At 42.9% G+C, this 23,343-nt stretch overlaps 1 protein-coding gene across 1 annotated transcript in view; it reads left to right on the top strand.

Moving 5' to 3' along the window:
- LOC310877254 (26S proteasome regulatory subunit 4) overlaps positions 1 to 23,343 on the top strand; it is a 204,882-nt gene that overhangs the window by 158,688 nt on the left and 22,851 nt on the right. The window lies entirely within an intron of this gene.

Below are 23,343 nucleotides of genomic sequence, written 5' to 3'. Positions count from 1 at the left end.
AAATGCCATTGACAATGAAGGGAACATTTACGTCATCTTGTCCCCACACGTCTCATATTTGCCATCGACGATGTAACGAAAGGAGAAATTAGGTCAAATGTCCGCCAAATATTACGTAGATTTGTGGCAACAGGCATTCTGATTGGCCAGTATGAGATGATACATGATGATGTACGATGATAAGAGCGCCCCTCACTTCACACAGGTGTGATTTTGTATTTACATTTTCAATATCTTTACAAAATAGCTGATCTACAAGCTCCCAACATGTGGCATTGCGGCACAGTTTTACTTTATGAGATAAGCTATTTTGTTACATTCCACTCCACCCTGGTCCATTCTCACTTCTCAGACTCGATGGGTTTGTGCAGACAAACCAACTGATGTCGACTGACTGTCAAACACAGCAACACCTCTCTGTCAAACCCTGTCAAAGGCATAGAATTTTGCCCTCAGAAGCCATTGGCAAGGCCACGCCACGCCCCCCTAGACCGCACCCCACTCCCACCCCCAGGTTGCCCGGGGAACGGGGACTCCTTGTAGTGGAGAGGTCATCGGATGGGTGCATAAGAGGAGGGGTGGGACGGTGGGTGGAGGTACAGAGAGAGGGGGGAGGGGGGGGGGGGGGTGCAGATCACCTCGTGCTCATCATTTCTCCCTTCTTGTTAAGTCCCGGGTGGTCTTATTACTGGAGGCTGATCCATTGTGAGAGCTTTCTTTCACAAATCACTGAAATCAGTGTCCTTTGACATTGTCTGTCTGTGCACCAGGCCTGGAATTTCTTCATTTTATGGGCAAGGCCTTGCTGCCAGGGGCGGATTTACTGTAGCCAAAGGCAGGCAGGCAGCTGCCTCACATGGCTACGTTTCTGCCTGAATTATGACAGAATCAGACATAATACACATACCGGTATATTCTCTCTGTGTCCTGCGTGTCTGGAGGGTTTGAGTCTTTTCACACTCTGGTGTGAAACGTGTAGGTCAAGTACAGTACCTGCCTGCATGGCATCCCCTCATTCACAGAACCGGTTTTCACGTGACGACATATAAACACCACACACACGTCCCGTCTTCATTTGATTATTGAGAAAGCAGAGCAGAGACACAGCAACAGCACCGGAGAAAGAAAAAGGTTTGTCCAGGCAAGGACGCCTAAACCTGTGGGCTACCACCAAGGCACTGCTTACAGCGAATGGCCAGCAATCACACCAGCCCCGCTCACCACCACCACCACCCGTGCTGGGGAAGAACCAGAGGTCCGTCCCCGTGTGCTGCTTTTGTATCCGTTGGACTGTCGGTCTCTACAGAGACAATCGGGATTCTATCAGCTATCGAGGAGCAGAGGAGCTACCAACACAGCAATTCCTAGCTACTTAAATCAATGGGAAATTATGCGCATAACAACATCAGCTGGTATCTTGGCTTCAATATAGCAAAAAAACAAGACTCTGTTTTGACACTGACATTTGAAATATTTAGAAATAGAGGAATGGAAGCACTGCAGGGATCTGTTAGTGGCTCTTAGATGGGTGCTCTTTGGTGATACAGGTAAAACCATATAGACAAAAGGTATCCTTCCTCCAAGTCATACTGCTTGTCAAGGTGTAAATTGCAGACTTGAAAAGAAAATAAAGAATCCAAGGCACTCCGTCTTTGGTGAAAAATGTAATAGTTTAGTTTATTTGATGATGAGCAAGGCCTTGCTCATCAAGGCCTTGTTCATCATCAAGTATTGGCTATGCCTTACTCAAAGAATTCCTGGCTCCGCGCCTGCTTGCTGCCCACCAAAAAACAATGGTTTTAAGTAGATATTGAAATGATGACGGATATCCGATCTCCGATTATTTGCAGGGTCATATCGGCCGATACCGATATATTACATTATTATATTTATATTGAACTCATTGCTGATTTCTTTTAATTTTCCGTTTTGTTTTGCTGGTGAAATTACAAGGTAAGCCCCCCTCCGAGTCCTCACTAACAGCTGATGCTCTTAAAGATAACAGTACTTGCAACGCTAGCAAGTAATAATGGACATTGGCTTGATATGAAAACGGTTGAAACGGTTGAAACGGTTGCTACAATGCATAGCACAGGCTTCCTCTTGAACACCATGTGATCAACATAATGCCATCGGCATGTAATGAAAATTAAACACAAATCTGCGGTATCTGCCACTTTTGTTATTTGGCACTTAACGAACGCTTACGCCTTTCGACCTATAAGCCTTCATCAGAGCAATACGGTAATACAGGTCAGCAGGTAAAATATTGATTTTATGACCTGATCTTATTATCTTCAAATTAACTTTAAACATCTTTTATCCTAGGGGTCAATTTGACCCCCGTAATAACACACATTTATAATTAACATTGTTGCCAACGTTTATGTGTCAGGTACTTAACTAAATTGCATTAGTGCCTCTAAAACCTACAGGGGTTAATTTGGGCCACTGATTCAAGCAATAAGTCTTTGTGGAGATATCTGTAACTGTCAGTCCTTGTCCCTTTTATGGCCATATATGGAGATCTCTGTCATCAGTATAACTATATGCCCTTATATGGGCAATTTCTATGTAAGAGCTACAACCCCCCTCCACTGCACCTAGGTCCAACCCCCTATGGTCCAACCAGAGCCATCTAATAGAAGAGTTACGATATTGAGGGGGCAGAAACCGAGCGATCGAGCGCTGTTCATGCAGCCTGTACTGAGACAAGCTGGAGTTGCAAATAAGAGCTATTTTAAGCATGTGTGCAACATGACAACTGTTTTAAAGTATTGTACAGTAACAACTAAAGTCTCTTTAATGTTTATGTTGTACTATTACTACAAAACAATCTAAAATAAAGGGATTTAAGATCATTAAAGCTGGGCTGTTGCCTGAGTCCAATGCATTTCTGCCTATTTCCGGTCCTGGACTTGTCCCAGTTGGTTGTCCCCATTCTCAATAGAAGTCTATGTAGGAGAGCCGCCATTGGACTGGCCCCATGAAGTGAACAAGCAATGATACTTCATCATCATCATCATCATCATCCTTTATCTCACGTTCACATAGTATGGAGCCCAGATTCATAATTAGTATACAATAAAAGTATACAGTACAATACACAATATACAGACGGTATATACTTGATACCTATATACTTTACCTCTACTTTCATCTAATATTGCATCACTAAGCAAGCAGTCAGATCTCACGTTCCCAAGTCCCCGCCACCTAGACCCACTGTGTTGCTTCCGATTTCATCAACAGTGGAACCCAAATGGAGTGAGGGATAAAACAGAAAGTTATTGTCACGACAACCAGTGCACTTTCATATGTTCTTTGTTTGCATTCAAGTGCCTATAATACATAGACCCCACAGGCACGCGCACGCACGCACGCACACTTGGTATATCCTCTACTTTCATATGAAAAGAAAATACAGAATCTTTCAGTCATATCACATCCATGAGGACCATGACCAAGCACGGAATGATCAATAGTTCAATACCGCATGACTGATCAATATGACTCCGAACCCTGTGGACTAAATACTTATGCTGTGTGACCGCTACATGCTGGTGTCTCTGTATCTTTCATTCTCGCTGTATTCTCATTATCTGTCTTTTTTGTATGAGTAACATCTATCCAATCCATCCATCCATCCATTCATCCATCCATCCATTGGCAGCGGTGGCCGAACGGTTTGCGGAGTGGTCTTGATATCGGAAGGTCGCTAGTTCGTATCCCTGGACCGGCACGTTAAAATTACCACCGCTGAAGTGCCCTTGGACAAGGCATTGAACCTCTACCATGAAATGTTCTATGAGCAGGGCCTGGCTGTAAACAAGTTCTTGAGCTTAGTCCAGTTACCCTGGGTAAACATAGTACCTTTCCTTTCCACCCATCCATGTGCCTGTGTGTGTGTCTGTTTGTCTGTCTGTCTATCAAGTTGCAAGGCATTTTGTCCATTACATTTTGAAATATATGGTATGAAATTGTACAATTTGGCCTAAGAGTGGCGCTCATGGAGTCACCAAAATCTGTAGGGTTCCTCCTTCGGGGAGCATGAGGGGTCCACAGCAAATCAGCTGGTAGTTCTAAATATCTCGTTTGGGAGTAAAGCGTTGGACCAACCAACCAACCAACCAACCAAACAAACAAACAAACGAACAACCAACTAATTGACCGTCGAGGTCCTGCCCTGGCGGCAAGGCTAAAAATAAATAATTCTGCTGATGACAAATGCACAAATAATCTAATGGCATCAGTAAGTGAGATCTCACGTTCCCAAGTCCTCGACACCCACGCTTTAGTGTTGCTTCCCATTTCATCAACAGCTGAACCCAAATGAAAAAACATTAACAACCAGTGTACTTTCTTATGTTCTTTGTTTGCATTATAGGGCCACTAAATGGTCCATAGGTTTATACTGTAATGGAAGTAACCTACAGTAGTACATACATAGTACATGAGGTACACAGTATCTGAAATAGTACAGCACATTTTGGGGAGTACAGAGCTATATTTGGTGTTAATTGTTTTAGCCTTTTTTTACACCCTTTTCTCCCCATTTTACAATTAAGTTGCTATGCCAATTATTACCATCCCACCTGCCAGTGAGGAGCCCCCAACGGGAGGACACGGAGCCTCTGTCCTGCGACTCCCGCCCCAACGCTCCTCACAGACAGGTTTCGCCCCCCGGCCTTTAGGACGATGTGTAGGAGTACAATTATCACCCTGGACCCTGACTGGCTTTCCTCCCCCTGAACACGGGTAAATTGTGTTCATATAAAAACAAAGCTGAATGCACAGCTGTGGATTTGAACCCCCACTGCCGGGCAGCTATTTACCACATATCCTGAAAACATACTTCTTTACAGCAATAATCGGCAAACTAACAGCGCTAGCCATGCGGCTATTTTCATTTCCTTTCCATATTTGCTTAAATACAGTGGGTCCTCTCCTCTGATCTGAGGCCGTAGTAGTCGGATTGGGATCATTACCAAACTAATTTGGCATTACGGTTTACAGGTGCTTTTAAACTACACTATGCTCCTTCCCAAATGTGTGTGACCAAAATAGCAATTTAGGGGAAAGCGTGCCAACACGCCCATGACCAGTTGACCACACCTCTAGGCGCAAATACCGGTGTCGGCATAATGGATAGCGGGTGCGCTGCGCCCACGGCACCCATGGAGTTATAAAGGATTGGAAAAGGAGTGTGGACCGGGAGTCTCCCCCACCCTGCTATTCATTTCAATGGAAGATGCTCAGGGGTGTTTTGAAGCACTCGGAAAGACTGCCAGTACTCAGTACAAAGTACAAATACCTCATAATTGCAAAATATACAGTAGGCGACTTAAGTAAATGTACTTAGTTACTGTACACCACTGCACTGTATTGCTGTAAGGCAGGCAGAGACACATCAACGCAAACACCCACACACAAACGTGTCTGCTGTCAAAATCATATCCATCCCTGTATTGCCTGCAGGGCTTGGTTGAGGCTGGCAAAAAATACAGCAATCAAATCCTTCAAAAATCAGCAACAATTCACAACCGCTCCATTATGGGACGATTGTGTCAAATGTTACCCTCACTGTCATCATACCTGATGCTAATCTCTCTCTCATCGACTCCATGGCTCTCATCCCCCAGACAGACCCCCCCCCCTCCCTTTACAAATAGCATATCCACCCACCTTTATCCAACCTTTGAAGCCGACAACAACATTACCCCTTAAGGAGAAGGAGAACAGCAGTGAAATGTCCGCCTCGCTTAATGTGCAGGAAGGAAAGATTGCTATAATTCACTATAACTCAAAGTCTCAAACGTCTGGCAGACAGAAATGTTGTGTATGTGCTCATTGTGCTGTGAAATGTCGATGTGACATGAGTCCACAGAATGTGCCAGTAGTCAAAACTAAACGAAAAGGTTTAGCAGCAATAGTAATAAATGGGATATTTCACTTTAAAAAAAAACTTTTGGTCATTATATATCATCTACTCAGGCTTATGTGAACACCCCAGACAGTTTCTGAGGGGCGCTAGCCCCTCCTATATATGCCATTGACAATGAACGGATAACTAATGGTTGTGTTACTGACCTGACCTGACCTGACGAAGATCTACTAAGGTCTCACTCACACCTTCGCATCTAGCATACAACATTGTTGGATGCTTGATGTAAACAAAGGGTAAGTGTCAATGCATTTCCAATGGAAGTCACATGGTTTGACACAACATTTTTGTTGTACGGCTTTCGGCTGTGTTTCAACTGACCCCCTCCCCCTCATACAACAAAAATGTTGTGTCAAACCATGTGACTCCCATTGGAAATGAATTGCGAGCTTGCATCAGTAAACAAGTCTCATGCATCAGCTATACAACAATCTGTTGTGACCGTGTGTGTGAAGCCTAAGATAGAAACGTTGTTGTTTATTCAATAAAGTACTTCTTTACCAAAAGAAATGTGTTGTCTGAACAAACATAAAAAATTCCATTGACAATGAATGGAGAATTAAAAAATCGGCATATGTATGTCGGCGGGAACCCTTGGCCAATTAGGGACCACCATTATTGATGATGATATAGTATGATTAGAGCGCCCCTCACGTCACACAGGTGTGATTTTATTAAGTAGCTCCATTCAGTACTATTTAGATATTTGATATTCATTTTAGCTGCCCCGCCCCCTTCCTATTCAAACCCATTGTAACTTCAAACTATTTTAACCATAACCAGTTATAGATTCATCGGAAACAACCTGTCCTTTTTTCTGGTGACTGATACTGCCCTCCTAATACGTGAGGTGACGCATTTTTTTTAATTACTTTACTTTTTTCATTTATTTTTAATAATTGTTTTAAGATTTTTTTTAAAGTAGACGATGAAATGACCAAAAGTTTTTTTGAAAGTGTGTAAAATGTGTACAGTATGCAAGTGTAGAGTGTAAGTGTGGGGCGGCTGTGGCTCAGGAGGTAGAGCAGGTCGTCCAATGATCCATGGGTCAGCGGTTCGAATCCCGGCTCCTCCTGTCTACATGTCAAAGTGTCCTTGAGCAAGACACTGACCCAAATGTGCTGGTTGGTACTGTACCTTGCATGGCTTCCGCCGCAATCGGTGTATGAATGGGTGAATGTAATCTATGTAAAGCGCCTTGGATAAAGGCGCTATATATATATATAAATGCACCATTTACCATTTAACAGTCCAAAAATAACCGTATTTGTGTGCGCAACAAAAACGTACTGCAGTCTCTCTTCTTTAACACAAGCTCTGTCCCAGTGTTGGTCTCTAGCGTAGTGTACGGCTGCTGTGATTATATTATTCACTCCCTCTCCCGCCGTAATCTGAGGACTCACCTCGTCAGACTCCACCTGAGACCATAGCATTTGCAGTAGCACCTGCCCTAGCCTCGATGACCTCGCAGGCTTATGCAAAGGGTAAGAAATTAGAATGAAATTTACATAGCATGTTATGTAGACAGATGCCAGGTCATTATTGAGCTATAATTACTTCGTCGCTGATAAATCTTCCGACAAAACTGATCTACAAGCCCACAACGTGTCGCGATGTGCTGCAATGCTATTTTCAGCATGCAACCAAGTGTAAAATAACTTGTCCACTAGTCCCTTCCTAACATGTTAGTCTATAGTTTTTATTTGTTGACGAAATTGTCAATATAATTTGGTCTTAGTTTTAGTCATAGCTTAGTTGTCATTTAGTTTTAATTTCATTTTCGTCAGTGAAAAAAGGTATAGTCGACAAACATTTTTCGTCATAGTTTTAGTCAACGATATCAACAGTGAAACACAGGTGGGTTGAAGACTGTCACACAACAGAACATCAAAGGGCCAAGCAGTGGGAATAACCATGGCAACCAGCCCCCTACGCCTTGATGTCAAGAGGAAAGGCAAATGCACTCCGTGTGTGAGCCTCTTCTATTCTATTCACAATGTTCTTCGGCACAATTGGCAACATCTGCTTCATTGCTTTATAGAACAGATACTAGGCCGGGAGCAACCTGTTGCTTGAAAATGTTTGAAAACAACAATTAAGTTAAAAAGGTACAATTTCGTTTTGATTGGTGGTTTAATATGCAGTAAAATGCAGTAAAATGGTTGATGGGGTAAAAAAATCACACCCGTGTGAACTGAATGTTGCAACTCCCCCCCCCCCCACCCACCCACCTCTCTCTCTCTCATTAGCAGGGAACAGTGCAGCACTATCCCTCTCTCTGTTTCTGGCACAACAGCTTCCCTACTGGTACTAATAGTCATACTGGTGCTCAACGTCACATAGGCGGACACATAGGTGAACAACACATAGACACGGACATTGCTGTTCCTTGGAGTGGTTGCACCACTCAAATAAAAGGTGATTGAACAAGTTATCCAGTTGTAGTAGTATCACAAAAAAGTATAAAAGTTATCAATAATAAAAGTTATTGCACAAACAAGCAGAACTTTATAATGTTCGAATAGAGATGAATCTATAGCGAATAGTATGATGAAAAGATAGGTGCCTAAAAATGGGCCAAATTATAATAATAAGATACCATCAGCGAGCCCACAATTTATCACAAGGCTGTAGTTAGACAACCCTTGATGTAAAAGTGATTCAGTGACAATTTAGTCATTAATTTGGACAATTTCCGCTGTGCACCTTCCTGGACATTCAATGGAATTTCAACACTCAAACTAAGATTTATTTTGAGTGATTGTTATGATTAACTGTCTACCAAAATAACGAATGCACGTCGGCATTAGGGTTTATAATTTGTTGTCAAAACACGGCACTTGCCAACTAGGTGTGAAAAAATTATAATTGATCGGTTCAATTATAATTGATCGGTTCGTTTGGCAGCCAGAAAGGAAAAACAAACGGATAATAAAGCAGCAAGCATCAGTGCTGAGTTCCAGAAAGAAATATGCCTCATAAGGCTGTGACTCTGTGGCACCTCGTCTCAACATCGCTATCAATCACGTACTGTATAATCAACTGCTGCAGGGGGCGAGTATGGTGTCAGAATGAAGGTTTCTTCCCAATTTATGGAGGGTATTAAAGCACAGCTCCTCTCTGTCCGTCAGCCTGTTGGAACTCATAAATCCATTAAGATCTGGAAGGCATCTGTGTCACCTTAGCTTGTAACCACTTTAACCATTATGTTATACTTTAGCTATTGAAAAATAGCAGATATAGAAGCTCATATCGTTGCACCGAGTGCCATCCTACGAGCTTGTAGCAACATATTTTCAGATGGGGGTCACCGACCAATTACAAATACATTTTGTGGTCCTTGATGTGAAATAGTTTGAGAACCAAAACTGTCACTGTCATGATTTAGAAGACATTTTGTAGAATCAGGTCTGGGGTTAACCCCCTCCCTCCCACTCTAATGATGGTGCACCTAGCAGAGTAACAAGGCTGCTGCTGCTGCCTCCGCTGACCACAACTTAATTGGCTTAATATGAGGCTGTAAAAGTCTGAGTGTTCATTTAACTCTGTGAGTGTACGAATGGGCAATCAAATGGACAACTCTCTGACCTGCTACAAATGGATACTTTAATTTGACGGTGTAATAGTGCCTCACGAATCACGACAGTATTGGCGATGGTACTGGTGAAGGCATGAGCCATTCGTGCACACACGCACACACACACACACACACACACACACAAAATTATCAGACAAATGCGTGCAAAGTCTGCTGATGTAGTTACTTAAAAGGGAACGTTGAAACTAAACACAAATGTTCCATCAGGAGGACGACACCGTTGTCTTCGCTTTATTGCTCGTGCTTTTATCGTTCGCTCCACAAAGACTATTGATTTAGAGCTGTAATCACTATCCGTAATTTATATGTTTCCAAACGGCACCTTTTATTTTATTGGCAGGACGAGCCCTGCAATCCATCGGCTATTCCCCCAAGAAGGATAAAACAATGGGCTAAGAATAGTTTTACGCAAGCAAGCACACATGCATGCATGCACACATGTCATGCAGGTCATGCATGTCAAAGACTTGAAGGAAGGGGGGAAAAAAGACATCCCTGGAAAGAAAGGCCTTCATGGAGTATAGAACTAATGAATGACTGAAGGTGCACTGTCATCTCCCATGCACTTTGCCATGTTTACATATACTTTATAACCCACTTTCTAGTTCCCATGGATACCCTTTTGCTCTGTGATTCTACGCGAGTGTGTGTGTGAGAGAGAATCACACACAGAAAGACACCCAGAGCATATACTACACAATCTGACAGTTATATGCACTGTATAATTAAGCTTCTGGCTCTTTGCGGTTGTTACACATGGGAGCCCTATTGAAACGGCATTTGGAATTCTATACATATTAAGCATGCACAATTAGTCTTACCTTGGCTTGCAGAGCAGAGCTTCTATGTGACATTTCCTCTGCTAACTACCTATGGAGAAAAGAGTAACCATGGCTTAGACAAACTTGAGGTACAGCTGCCCAGAGTACACAACTACAGCACTTAACCAAGAAAGTCCAACAAAATCTCACTATCCACTAAATTGACAAAATTCGGACAAATAATAAACAACAATTTAAGAACACAATCAGTATTTTTCCCAACCCATTTTAGGCGTGAACCCCTTTTGGTGTTTTAAGCATTCTGTTCCACTTAAAAAATAGCAGATCTACAAGCTTATAGCACGCCACCGAGTGGCACGCTACGAGCTTGTAGGTCTGCTATTTTTGAAAAGTCGTGAAAATGTGCCGCAAATCTTTGAATATATATTTCAGAGCGAACATTTTTAACTAAAATATTGGCTTCTGGGGGGTCCCTGGAAACTACATATTTTGAGATGGGGGTCCGTGGCCCAATAGAGATAATTCTGGGGGTCCTTGACATGAAAAAGGTTGAGCACCGCTGACATAGAAACATGGGTTTTTCAGAAAAATGTTAGGATTTAGAAGCCTTTTTTTCATCAACCTCAGTCCAAAATGGGTTAAAGCAGCGCTATGTAACTTTTCTCTTCGACGCCGGATTTGAACCTCATGGTTTCCTGCTTAAGAGATGATTTTTTTTTAGCATTTAGCCAATAGAGCCTGCTTGCTTGCTCAATTTGTGTCAGATCCTGTGTTTAAGTGAGACCTTTGACCTTTGACACAATCTAAATGTCTCATTAGAAGAGAAGGAAAGAGAAAATACAACCACCTAGGGCTGGGGCGGTATGGGATTTTTATTACCGCGGTTATTGCCGGCCCCCATACCGCCGGTATGGCGGTTATTAATAAGAGGAATAATAAGAGGGCTAATAAAAGTTACAGGTATGGTGTGTGCGATATTAATTGTGAGATTACCATAATGACGGTAATCATTAAAGGACCACTTTTGAACCTATCTTCATATAATAGGTCCTCACTAATAGTCATGATAAAATGGCACGTTTCTTTCTACTCGGTCTGTGTCACATAGGAGGCCTAATCTAATTGAATACCCCTGCCATAAAGCATTACACTTGTTTACAAGAGGGTCCACCATTTTCAATTCATCATATCATTTTGTACACTATGCACTTCTATAAAGCCAAAAACAGGAAATCATCATAAAGGAGGTAAAAAGGGGGAAAACGTATAGAGTGAGGGGGGAAAGGGGTGGGTGGAGTCAAGGGATTTACATCTTAATGACAGTTGGTAGGGCGTTCCACATTTTTGTGGCATAGGAGTGAAATTAATTTAGGTGGACTCTCTTGTAAACAAGTGTCCACTCACAGTTAACAGTCTTTGTATTGAGTTGTGCTTGAAATGTAGTGTAATTCTGCAAACTGTTAATAAATATTTTAATCAATCAATCAATCAATCAATCAATCCTTGTTTGTGCCGAATCTGGGTTGCACATGGTTTTTTTAACTCCCTCTGGTGGTGTTGTGTTACTGGCATAATTAGACTGACTGAGCGTCACTGTTTATTATGATACACTTTTCATTTCATAAAAAAAAAAAAAAAACATTTCATTTTTTTTTTTTTTTAACCGCGGTAATGAACCCGATACTGCGGTATGCGTTACATACCGGCGGTATGGCGGTTTTGCGGTTATTGCACCCAGCCCTACAACCACCCCAATTGTATAAGTTATATTGTACTAGCCCTTACCCGAGATGTTTGCCCCCCCTTGTGGCCGTGGGGGTACTGCGCCCGGGTGCGTTTGTAATTGACTAATCAATTCATTAATAATCATTAATGTGTCAAATGGAAAAAAGGGCTTCGTTACGCCCTCCATATTCATAAGGTCAATGCCTGTGTGAAAGTGGGAGTGATTGGTGCAGGCAGTAAGGAGTTACAGCAGTGTTTCTGACAGACACCATAGGAGGCCTTAAGTATGTTTCACCAGTTTCAATTGAAACGGGCCTCCACCCTCAGGGGGGTCTCCACCCTCAGGGGGGCCTCCACCCTCAGGGGGGGGGGCTCCACCCTCAGGGGGGGTCTCCACCCTCAGGGGGGGTGGCTCCACCCTCAGGGGGGCCTCCACCCTCAGGGGGGGGGCTCCACCCTCAGGGGGCGTGGCTCAACCCTCAGGGGGGGCTCCACCCTCAGGGGGGGGGGGCTCCACCCTCAGGGGGGGGGCCTCCACCCTCAGGGGGGGGGCCTCCACCCTCAGGGGGGCCTCCACCCTCAGGGGGGGCCTCCACCCTCAGGGGGGGGGGGCTCCACCCTCAGGGGGGGGGGGGGCTCCAGCCTCAGGGGGGGGGGTCTCCACCCTCAGGGGGGGTGGCTCCACCCTCAGGGGGGGGGCTCCACCCTCAGGGGGGCCTCCACCCTCAGGGGGGGCCTCCACCCTCAGGGGGGGGGGCTCCACCCTCAGGGGGGGTCTCCACCCTCAGGGGGGGGGGCTCCACCCTCAGGGGGGGCTCCACCCTCAGGGGGGGGTCTCCACCCTCAGGGGGGGGGGCTCCACCCTCAGGGGGGGCCTCCACCCTCAGGGGGGGGGGCTCCACACTCAGGGGGGGTCTCCACCCTCAGGGGGGGCCTCCACCCTCACAGGGGCCTCAACAAAATAATGATGTCATAGGTATATGGAGGCCTCATATTTGGTCTTGAAACGGGCCTCCAGATGCCTAAGGCCGCCGCTGAGAACACACAAACACACCAAGCTGGCCATAGGGGGCGCTAGCTCCCCTCAAAGAGCCAGAATGCAAAATGCTTGTCATTCAGCCTCACTTTGAGTTGCTGGACTGTCTCTCACACAGCGATATGGATAAAAAATATCACACCCGCGTGACGTGAGCGGCACTGTTATCACCATACATCACATTCCGTGCTCAGCCAGTCAGCTTGAGCACATTCCACGCGTGCATGCACACACACACACACACACACACACACACACACACACACACACACACACACACACACACACAGCCTCAAAATACAACACAGCTCAGTGTTAGGGAATGCTGTAGCAATTTACAATTTAGGCATTTAGCAGACGCTCTTAATCCAGAGTGATTTACATTAAGCAAGAACAAAAAAGCATGGGAATGCATCACATAAAAACATTTATCAAGAAACATGCGTAAGCTAAGAAAGTAACAGTGGAATATCTATATAATGAAGCTATACATATAAACTATACATCTATACTACTATGCTATACATATGTACTATGACGTGCTATGACTACATACAATGCAATTAAAGTGCTGTCTACATAATATGCTATAAGTCTGTATCAAATGCTATCTAAGTCTACAGAAATGCTATCTAAGGGGGTGGGGTAAGTGCTATGGGCCACTATAAACTATACATATACTATACTATGCTATACGCGTGGAAGACCCATAGATCCATAGACCCATAGATCCATAGACCCCAAGGTAGCCGCAATGAAGTAATTAATATAGCAATAGAGTTCAAAGGGTGCAGATGAAGAACAGCTGCACTAATTGGCGTCGTTAAGGCGTGCATGGAAACAGTTTGTGTCTCGTGTGTGATTTCACACCAGAAGATATAAGATGATGCATCGTGTTGAAAATAAATGTAGACGTCGAGAGAGAAGAGAGACAGACAGACAGACAGACAGACAGAGTGATGTTGTCTTGGACCGTTTCCAAAGCAGGAGGACCAAAGCGATCCTCTCATGCTGCTGTAGCAGTGAGGAACCAACTGTATTCCTTTGGAGGCTGCTGTGGTACGGGTAGATTCAAAAACATGGAACAGATGGATGTCCATGTCTTCAACACAGTGTCTTTATGTTGGAAGACGTTACCTCCAGTGGAACCAGGAAGAGGAGACGGTCACCTTGAGGTTCCATCCAGGCGCTGGGGCCACACAGCTGTGTTGGTAGAAGATACAGTCTACATCTGGGGAGGATACTGGAGTGGGGAGTTCTACAATGTGCTTTATGCATTTGATGTTGACTCCCACAGATGGTTCCAACCCAGGGTTTCTGGGACTGTTCCAGAGGAGAGGAGCTTCCACTCAGCCTGTGTGTTGGAGAAGGTCATGTTTATCCATGGAGGATACACCAAGCTGAATTAATACACTAATGACATGTACAAGTTGGACACCAGCACAATGGTCTGGACTTTAATTAACACCAGAGGAACTCCATCTCCTGCTTCACGCCGTCACTCTGCCACCATCGTCAGGACAAAGATGTTTGTATTCGGGGGCTTCTTGGGGGGTCAGTACTACAACACCATCAGAGTGTTTGACACAGAGACAAACGCCTGGCTGGACACACCTTCTGCACAACTTCTACCAGAAGGACGCAATTTTCATTCAGCATTTATCTACAATGGAGAGCTGTACATATTTGGTGGCTGCAAAGGTAACCAGAACTTCAATGATGTGTGGAAATTCAGTCCAGAGACCTTTTCCTGGAAGAAGGTTGAGCCCAAGGGGGAAGGACCATGTCCAATGCATGGTATGTGCTGTTGCATTGTCGGAGATCATATCATCCTCTTTGGAGGATACAAAAGAGATCACACTGTCTCTGATGAACTGTTCATCTTAGACTTGAGTCCTTCTCTTAAGACGTTATGTAAGCTAGCAGTTATTCAGTACGCTCTGGACCAATCAGAACTCCCACACGACATCAGGTGGGAACTGGCAGCCATGGCAACCAACGACAACAGACGACAACAGCAATAACAACTGAGACCACATTCCAGACGAAGGAACAGCAGAAAGATCAAGAAATGATGGATCAACATCTCATCCCACCTGATGGTGAGCCACCTCTCAGCATCACTTACTGAGATTCAAACCTCAGGAGACTCCTTCTCTCCAGACAGGCTCTCTAACCATTCAGCTAGGCATCAAACAATGACAATTGTTCCGTCCAACACAATGCGGTGGAAACACAAACCTGTGTCTGTATGTTCCAAACTGAACACGGTGGAACTCTCTTTATTGTGTATTTATTTCTATGATATTTTTTTTATTTAAAGGACCAAACAGTCCTGAAAGGACTTGGTGTTTTATTGTTATTGTTAGTTTTATTTCCCCTTCTCCTTCTGCCAAAAAATTGCAGTTTTGGCTGAACCGTGCTGTCGGTTTTCACAAAACTTAAAAGAAATAAATAAATAAAAAGATTATATCGGCCTACAGAAAAAACTAAAATCTTAAAGACTATCTGGTACACAGCAAGCTAAAAGGATTCAACACACCAGCACGCCTGAGACCAGAATACTTCAAAATAGTTAAAAATAGAACTACAAAACGCATGTTGGAGATTAAACAACAGATAGCAGCCAGCATCAGCAACTGTGTTTATTTAATCACATGTGAAAAATGTGGCTTACAATATGTCGGAGAAACGTGTAAAACAATAGCTGCAAGGCTGAGACAACACAGATACAATATTAACAATGCAAAAAAGAAACGGGCCTCCAGATTCCTAAGGCCGCCCCTGACAGACACACACACAGACACACACTCAGACATTGTTAGAATTAGATGATGATGATGATGATTAGCATACTCTACCATATAGAGATTGGACAAAATTATATTTTATTCATTAAAACAAGTTTCATAAGTGAGGCTTTAACCCATTTTGGGCAGGAACCCCTTTTGGTGTTTTAAGCATTATGTTATGCTTTAGCTATTGGAAAATAGTAGATCTACAAGCTCATAGCGCGCGCTACGAGCTTGTAGGTCTGCTATTTTTGAAAAATCGTAAAAATTTAGTGCAAATCTTTGAATATATATTATTTCGGAGCGAACGTTTTTAACTCAAATATTAGCTTCTGGGGTGTGGGTCCCTGGAACTATAATATTTTCAAATGGGGGTCGGCGGCCAATTACATATAATTTTTGGGGTCCTTGACATGAAATGTTTGAGCACCACTGAGATAGTCATGATTTTAGAAGACCTTTTTTTTTATTTCGACGTCAGGCCTAAATGGGGAGAGTTTGTCCTTGGCCAGACAAGGGACATCATCTCCGTTGACAATAGACGGACTCGTGACCGCAGACACATTAGGCAGGCATAAAAGAACCCGGCCGCCGAGTGAAGAGAGACACTGTGACTCAGAAATAGAGAATGAACATCACGTCCTTCTCTCCTGTGGTAAATACAAAGTCATCAGAAAGTCGTCATAAACATACAGTACAGGACTAATTTGGGGCAACAAGGTGATATTGAAGAGGCTTTGGATGTACAGTATAGTGGTTAATTGGAGTAGTCAGCTGTGGGGTGGGGGTAGGGAACTGTGAGGGACATTGTGCATTTGTTTGTTTAACTGTATGTATGTTTTTTTTTTGTTATTATTAATAGATATATATTTGAGTACCACAGACGAAAAACAGTCTAAGTCCAAATTTCATTCTGACCCCTCCACGAAAAGGCCTCGTTGTCCTGAACCCTTATCAATCATTTATACATTATGGATCAATAGTGTGGACTGTTTTTCGTCTGTGGCATTCAAATCTGTTCCGTATTATGGACATTTCCTGATGTTTCTTCGAAGATTTTGTTTTGTATTTGTGCTGCCACGGGGATGTGGGGGGGGGGGGGGGGGGGGGGGGTATATGTGAATAATAGCTTTGAAACAACTATGTTGTAAAGAAAAATCAATAAACATAAGTTTATTGGGGCAACAGGCAAACACCATGGTGATGATGGACTCTATTGAATTCAATCAATAAGTCGTTTATGATTGTGAAACCTACAGAATATTTTATTACCAGTAAGACGCCCTAATAAAGGGGGAGGTCTCGCTGAAACAACAGAGCTTCTTAATACGGCACAGTTGAGAAGCAGGAATTAAACTATTAATCTGGTGTCAGTATGAGGTCAGATGTAAAGATGGTGCTCAGCTCATACATGCAGATCTAGTATGTCAAACCACGTGTGGCTATCCAGGGTTTGTTGAGGTCGTCGTGATCTTCATAAATGGAGATCCAGGTGATGTACCAACTTGGTTCATTTGCAAGTGTGACTCGCGTCGCGGCAACCACGCTGGTCTGGTTATCATGAGACTGTCACAATATGGCCATACATTGACATTCCCATATATTTCTCCTGTTTTTCATTGACCAAGAAATGCACAATAAAAAAACAGGGTTATGCCACCGGTGTGACAGTGGCTCAGGGGTAGAGTGGCCGGTACATCGGCCGGATGGGAACCGTGAGGTTCCCATTTACCATGATAATGGTAAATTTACCATTTACCTTATCATGATGCCATACAATTTTGTTGGACACAAGCATGCCAAAGTATGTTTCGCAGCTTTAGGGACATATGTAGACACACACACAATTCCCCTGTCTTGGAAAACCTCACACATAAAACCACTACCCAAAATCCAATGTCCAAAAGAACATAAGGATTATAGACCCATAGCTCTCACTTCAGTGATTATGAAATCATTTGAAAAAATACTGTTACAACATCTTGTTAGTATAACCAAAGAAAGTTTTGACCCCTGTCAGTTTGCCTATAAAAAGGGTTGCGGTACAGAGGATGCAGTTGTGACACTGGTCCACTCAATTACAAAACACCTAGATAAGTCAAATAAGAATCATGCGAGAGTGCTATTCTTAGACTTTTCTTCAGCTTTCAATACAATACAGTCTGATATACTAGTGTCAAAAATGGTACAGTTGGAACTGAATCCATACTTAATTCACTGGTATGCTGGTATTTTCTTACTAGTACAGAGGGTGAAAGTGAACACAACCCTCTCATCAGCATTAACTACCAATGTTGGTGCTCCCCAGGGGTGTGTGAGCTCAGCTGTACTTTTCACCTGTTATACTGACAGCTCAGCTGTCATATTGAGGAATGCCCGTCTGAATGTCGCACTGACACACCAGACCAATACATTCTAAAATACTCAGATTATACAGTTTTGATTTATCCCCTACCTAGATAGTTCCAGTGATCCTGGACTGCACCAACAGAGTAAATAAGGTGGTTGAATGGAGTGATAACAACGCTCTCAACAGAAAAGACAGAAGAGATTGTTTTTGGTGCACCACCAGAGATACACAGATCCCCCATTACTATTCATGGTGAACAGATCAACCAAGTATGTTCGTACAAATACCTAGGAGTAGTAATAGACCATCTGTTGTCATGGAAAGATCAGATTGATTCAGTGTGTAAGAAAACAAAGCAAAGAATCTATTTCCTTCGCCGTCTAAGATCCTTCGGTGCTAGTAGACGGATTATTATTTTGTTCTTCACTTCTGTTATTATGAGTGTTCTTCAGTACTGTAGTACCACCTGGTATGGATGTTTGTCTGGCGCCCTAAAGTCACAACTGCTGCAACAACTGAACATTTTGTTCAAAGATTGTTGGACAACAACTTCAGAAGTTTTATACATCCACGTATGATAACAGCATCCTAAGTGTAAGAGCCATTTGATGGAACCGAGGCAGTTTTTAGACTTAAATGTAGCGCCTAAACCCCATTATTAGGCGTTACTGTCTGGTTGCCAACAGCCAGGATTGATGTTATGACATGTGCTCCTGAAAGTGATGTCCAAACATGTCCATTCAGTTGAAGTATATTTATTAGCTGCCAAAGCCCTATACTTTTACATATAAATAAACATATAAGTCAAAAGAATATACCGGTAGACAATGAGCCCTCCAAACACAGTCTAAATACTGTTTGCCTCTGCATGTCAGCAACACATTAGGGCCAGGGCTAAATACTCTTCCCTGTAACCATGGTAACCAAGGCCTTGATTGACAAGTCCTTCAATGACAGCACAGAATAGTTGCATGGCTCAAATGGCTCTTACACTAAGGTTAGCAAGGAATATCACCTCTAATACTAAGCATGTGTTGAATGGAGAATATAGGTTGCTACCTTCAGGAAGGAGATATGGTGTACCAGCATACAATAAGGTCAGACTAAAGACGTCCATTGTCCACCAGTCGACCTTGAGGCTTAATCAGGAGTTGTAGTAGCCACAGGGTATTCTAAGCAGTAGATATTGCTCTTGTCTTCATGTCTTTATGTTATGTTCTTTGTGTTATGCCAAATGTGTGTATATGTGTTCTGCATACTTGGCTGCTGTGACGCAAGACAAATTTCAGTGTGAACTGACAATAAAGTACTATATCATATCATATCATGCACACGGCTGCCATCTTGCCAGCAAGGTGATACCTAGGTGCAACTTCCCATAGATAGCTCATTCATCCAAACAGAACAGTCCTATCTAATTGTAATAAATAACGTCAAACTCACCAACATTGCAGCTGTATGGAAAGCTTGAATTATCCTCTTTCTATCTGCAATGCGTTTGTTTAATAAAAATGTCAAGAAATTCCTTGCAGATGATTTTTGGAGTTGGAGTTTGAAAGTGCTCGCCCATGTGTACCACCTGTTTTGAATTTGCACATAATGCAGGAGGCAGCAGGAGGTTGCTTTACTGATAACGAGTGCTTCCAAACTCTGACACTTAGATCATCTGCAAGGAATTTCTTGACGGGAAGTAGCTCATAACATGTCTACGGTGGATTTTAATTATGAAATAAACGTTGGTGAGTTTGACGTTATTTAATACAATTAAATAGGACTTTTCTGTTTGGATGAATGGGCTGTCTATGGGAAGTTGCACCTACGTAGGTAGCACCTTGCTGGCAAGATGGCAGCCGTGTGCATATAAATCAGTATTACATGTTGTTCTTGTCTATCTGTGTCTGCCTCCCCCAACTAAAGTGGGAAATACTGTAGCAATGAATGTTGTTGTTATTGTTGGGGATTAGTTTTACAGGACAATCATGTCCTAAAAAGAAGAAAAAGAAAGACCTTCCTGATTAAAAGGAATACCCTGTGGATATTTGTACAGGCTTGACTGGTAGAGGAGCATGCAATCTATAAAACAGTGACTGGTATGAGTAAAAAGGAGTTAGCTGGTTTCTGCCGGACAGCGATGATGGTTGTTAGAAGTTCCAACGTGTTTGTAGAATTTGAGCTAAGTGTATTAACAGATTCCCCACCAGTCTACCCTTTATTATGACTGATTGTTTGTTGGCACTATATTTAGACTATACTTGGTTCCTTTGTGTTTATATATTACGTACCTTTGTTAATAAAACGGCTGCAAATATAATTATTATCACTATTACTTTAGTTAGAACAAATTTAATCAAAAGAGAGACCGTGGAGAAAATCAATCAACAAATGGAAAGTGGAATTGGAAAGACACATGACTTTGATTGCAATTAAATGCACGTGTAAATTTGTGCATGCATGAGTACTGTACGTTCCAAATCAGCAAATGATGTGCATGTGCATGTACACTCAGCACACACTTGTGCATGCTAAACCACAATTGCAATTAATCTCCAGCAATCAAGAATGTGCATAACAGTGGTGCCCAAAAGGTAGATTGCAATCTACCAGTAGACCACAAAAGCAGATCAAATGACATGCCCACAATTTCAATCACCAATGGTATAAACATTTTTATTGTGGGTAGATCTTGTTGAGCTGGTCATTTCGAAAGGTCAAAAAAGTGTGGGCACCCCTGGAGTAAAACTCTTCCATCGCCACTAGGGGGCGCAAAAAGGCCCTGACTGCCAGTTTCTATAATTATTTTAATTATTTTTTTATTTATATATTTTTTTTGCCCAACGTTATACACGTTTTAAAAAGGCGTTAATGACGTTGTTGGCGCTGTGGGAGTTGATAAAAAAGAAGTTAATTAAAGGTATATTCAGTGATTTCACTTAATTCAAATATCACTTATTTTTTTGTTTTGTTGTGATAATCCTCCCTACTATAGAGTGTGCTGGCCATATAAGGAGTTCCTCCCTGTCCCCAGTTAACCCCTGGGGGTCAAAAAACCTTAGGTTTCGTTTTTGACGAAAGGCTGGGTCCCACAGCCAAAAACGAAACCTAAGGTTTTTTGAGTGAAATCACTGAATATACCTTTAAGTCCTTGGCAGACATTGAGTTGCATACAGGCTACCATACAGTCCAATGACGACAATTCAATTTAGCAGACGTTTCTGTTATGGTGTACCCGTACCGTGTTAGTGAGTGTTAGTTACTAAAATGAGTAAAGTAATGTTGCGTTTTCTTCTGACTTATTGTCTCCGCCAGGCCGAAGGCGTGGCTGAATTGTGTATTGTGTGTGTGTGTGTGTGTGTGTGTGTGTGTGTGTGTGTGTGTGTGTGTGTTCGTGCTAGCAGACCCTTCCCAGTTCCCTCAAATGGTGGCGCTATACACGTTTTTGATCTATAACTGCACTGATAAGCGGGAAACTTTGCACATAACACTCCCTACAGAGGCCAAGGAAAGACCTCTGCCAAGGAAGAATCTCCATCCAACTTTCTTTCAAATCGGCCAGTTATAGCACCACCATGAGATTGCTTTTAGCTGAACACGTTTTTTTGTACTCCTACAAATTTTGCCGGGAATACATCCATACATACTTGGAGAACCGGGATGACTGGAAGTGACGATGGAGGGCTCATCTGAGGACGACCTAGAGAGAGAGAGAGAGAGAGAGAGAGAGAGAGAGAGAGAGAGAGAGAGAGAGAGAGAGAGGTTATTCAGCATTTCAATTCTATAGCTCAAAATAGCTGGTCTACAAGTAATATGTAATGTGGCCATCTGGAGTGAGTTTGGAAATATAGTGGCCCTCTCCATTGTCAAAGTTGCAACACATCGATGTGTTTGGAGCTTGCAGATCTGCAATTTCCAAAGGATTTTATACATTTGGAAACTTAGGAAATGGGACATTGTGCATAACTATTACTTTTACTGTTAGCACTTCATTATTTTATATTTAAGTATTTCCACATTGTGGTATTGATACATTTACTTAAAAAAATGTCTTCTTCCACCACTATGTTGTTCAAAACAAAAAAAGTGCATTAGATACCAGCAGGGACAGGTCAGCACTGTAGCTGTCCATGGTCCTGAAATCACGGATACGTCGGGGTTACTATAGTGTTACCGTTCATATTCGGTCTCTAGAATGTATAAAAATACCTCTTCTGTTGTCAGTGTGAATAATTTATTTTTGTACCCTCGTTTTGCCGTGACATTTGCTCATATGGTCCCTGGGTAAGTATGAGCGGCTGCATAAATCCCAGAATCTAGCTTGTGAAAGGTCAAGTCAAGTGATATTGATCTGGTTGCTTGTGCAAACAACACATTACATGACATATTGACATACTTGCTAAATGTGGCTCTCCCAAGTTACAAGAGTTATGTCGGGCATATACTTGCCTGGACGGAATTAAGTTTCTCATTTTCCAACTTGTGTATTGGTGTGTACTCGTGTATAGCTCATTTAAATTCATGAGAAATTATCAATTGAAATTGGCAATATTTGTCAAGGAAGGGCAACTATCAAAGGGTCCGTTCCGTATAGGAAAGATACACAACACAACTTGATTTTATGTTTTAGCCAAACCCCAACTTTCACAGTAGGCTACAATCATCCAGTTTAAGTTTTACTCGGGAGGAATTTACAAATCGGCTCAGTTAAAGTGCGTGCGTGCGTGTGTCTGTGCGTGCGCGCGCAAGCTCGATCTGTTCTTCTCACGAATCTCACCCCCACTGCTGCCTCCAACCAACTTTGTCACTGACAACAACTTTCACCTGCCAGTTGGATAACAATATTTTTTCGTCTGCTATCCGCTATCGAGCTTGGTGACGTTATTAGACGCTTAGACTTTCGCGTGGATTTGGCTCGTGAGCCTCGTGCGCAGACATACCGACAGACGGACAGATAGACAGACGGACGGACGGACAGACAGACAGACAGACAGACGGACAGACAGACAGACAGACAGACGGACGGACAGACAGACGGACAGACCCTCCCGTAAGGAAGCAGAATGCCATCATTGCCACCAGGTGGAGAGGAGCCTGCTGTGACGGAGCTAAACTTTCTTCCTTT

Source organism: Protomyctophum parallelum, assembly GCF_964188405.1.
Source record: "Protomyctophum parallelum genome assembly, chromosome: 19".
Lineage (NCBI taxonomy): Eukaryota > Metazoa > Chordata > Actinopteri > Myctophiformes > Myctophidae > Protomyctophum > Protomyctophum parallelum.
This window is presented reverse-complemented; position numbering and strand designations above follow the sequence as displayed.